The sequence below is a fragment of the Acyrthosiphon pisum genome, chromosome X, assembly GCF_005508785.2.
Source record: "Acyrthosiphon pisum isolate AL4f chromosome X, pea_aphid_22Mar2018_4r6ur, whole genome shotgun sequence".
In the NCBI taxonomy this organism is placed as follows: domain Eukaryota; kingdom Metazoa; phylum Arthropoda; class Insecta; order Hemiptera; family Aphididae; genus Acyrthosiphon; species Acyrthosiphon pisum.
In genome coordinates, this window is record NC_042493.1 from 96,961,257 (window position 1) to 96,964,259 (window position 3,003).

Sequence of the window (3,003 nt, forward strand, 5' to 3'; positions counted from 1 at the left end):
ATTTTTAAAAATATTTTTTTAAATGTTTTTATGGAAAAGTGTGTTTTTAAAATTTTTTTTTTTATTTTTTACTGTAAATTATTTAGTAGATAGTTTTTTTGAACATTTCTATGTAGGTACCTAATTCAAAATTTGAACGAATATTCTGTCAAATATTAAAAAGTTTGTACTAAGGATAATTATTGCCCTAAAAAAAAGATTTATAAAAATATAAAACAGATGTAATAGGTAGGCAATAGCCAATTATAGGTATTGGATATACGATATAACTAGTATTTCTTACACTTAGGTCATTTTTTACAAATTATAAATGTTGATAGATTTAATTTATTAATTAGGTATTGAAATTTTAAAATCATATCTTTTAAACCTATTATCACAGACTATTTATCCATATTACACAGAATTAAATAACTCAAAAACCACCCATTCGAATTTTGATCCTGATTTGTCAAAATGTTGATAAAAATTATCTACTAGATAATTTGCAGTAGAAAAGAGGTGGGGGGCTCTTATTTTAAAAACATAAGCTTGTATTTCCAGGTTATTACAAACCACTCCTTAAGTAGTACAAATAATCTCAAGTATTTGAATATATTATAATCTTTATAAGTATATTTAAAATGTCAATAATCAAAAAATTAGAACTTGAATAACCACATTATTAAAAAAAACAGCGATGTAAAGTAAATGCATTATGGTAGGACAAGGATATTTAAGAGAGCAACACATAACACATTATGTATAGTTTATAACTTGGTCTTCATGGTAATTTTCTTAATTGGATGACATCCTACCTAACGGATAGATGTCAGTTAGTTAAGTTGTTTAATTCATTATCTAAGGTTATTTTTGTAAGTTCCAGAGTACCCCAGGGCTCGCACTTAGGGCCATTACTTTTTAATTTGTTTATAAACGATTTACCATTTGTTCTCGATTCTTCAGTCAATGTGTTAATGTTTGCCGATGACACCAAATTTTATTCTACTATTAAAAACCAAGATGATGTACTTAATCTTCAAGCTAATTTAAATAAGTTTAGTATTTGGTGTGAACAAAATAAATTACCAATTAATATTGATAAATGCAATTCTATCTCTTTCACTAAAAAAATAGATCCTATAATTTTTAACTACCAAATTAATAATATTAATATTAACAGAGTTGAAATGGTTAAAGATTTGGGAGTTCTCTTTAATAATAATTTATCTTTCTCTATTAATACAAATATGGTTATAAATAAATGTTTTAAAATGCTGGGTTTTATTTTACGAAATACTAAGGAATTTAAAAAAGTATTTACATTAAAATTGCTCTATTGTTTAATTGTTAGGTCACATACTGAGTTCGGTTCAATAATCTGGGCCCAAAATTCTACTGATAAATTGATTGAGAATGTTCAGTATAAATTCCTTAAGTCTATAGCGTTTCATTTAAACTTACCCATTTCTAGAGATTCATTTTCATTAGTAGCTAATTCTATTTATATTCAGCCTTGTGAGGTTAGGCGTAACTTATCTGACGTCATGTTTATTTATGATCTTGTTAATAATTATATTGATTGTCCTGATTTATTAAGTAAAATTAGTTTTTGTACTCATAGTTATTCGATTAGAAACTCTTGTTTATTTTTTGTACCTTTTTATAAAAAAAAATATGTTCAGATTCATTTTTTCCTAGAGCTCTATTATTATGTAATTCAATTTGTAATGAAGTCGATTTCTTTTTTATGTCTCGTGAATCTTTTAAATCAAAAGCTTTAGACCTACTTGAAATTTAATTTTTTATATATTTGTAAATTTTTGTTATAATTCACCTTTCAAACTGTATTAATTATTTTGTATATGTATGGTTGTTCTTGATTATTATGTATTATATCCTATGTAAAAAGGCTTGTCCCGTTAAACTTAATAATAAATAAATAAATAACTACTATATGGACGGTGAACACAGAACATTTAATGAAAATATTGATGAAAAATAAAAACCAAAGTCTCTGTACTTTATGCCATATAGTCCATACCTACTCTATTGTGGCAGTGCCTATATTTCTATACTTAACCACTATAGTGACCAGGGTCGTGTATTTAACTAGTTAATAACCGAATTTTTTTCCTACGCCTCTAACAAACAATTTAGTAGGTGATTAATAATTTTATCGATAACACAGAAAAAATCTCGATAACGCGGGAAAAAAAAGTAATTAATAATTTGCTAGTGATATTTTCAGTACTTGACCTAGCATATTATTAAATATTAATATTATGATGTCTGTTGAATATAATATTATGTTTAATGTATATTATTGTAGGTACTATGCTGATTAGTGGTTGATTATTAATTATAATATACGGTTGATACATTGATATTTTATGTCAACAGTTTTGTATAATACCTACCGTATATTGTGTATGTGATAAATAATTTATTTTTATTCACTTAATAATATTAATAAATTATATTCTATAATAGGTATGGGCAGTGAATGTTAAAAATATTTAAATAACTCAATTAAAATATTTGCTATTCTTCAAAATCGCCAAGTTATTAAAATTCCAATCTACTACTTATTTTTCATTTATAATACGTACCTATTTATGGTGATGGGTCTTCCGTGTATTTCAACTTTCATTATGATAACATTTTTAGTAGACTGCATACAGTCATTTTTAATTTTTGTAATATAATTTTTATTTTTCTAATATATATTCATAAGTCATAAAAACCCCGATGTACGATTCTCCTATAATAATACCTGTTACAGGTTAACCTGCAGTATACCTTTATAATATATTCGTATAATGTAATATATATTAAGTATACTTGTATTTAAGCAATGCGTATAGTTCCTCTCGGGCACAATACTTCGATGATAAAACAAAAATTAACGATACGCACGGACATTAAGGTTGCACCGTCTACGGTTAAACTTCGATCAAGCTTAATCAGCTGATAACAGAATGATATTTAACCGGGCAAATTCGGCCGATTAAACTCCGGTTA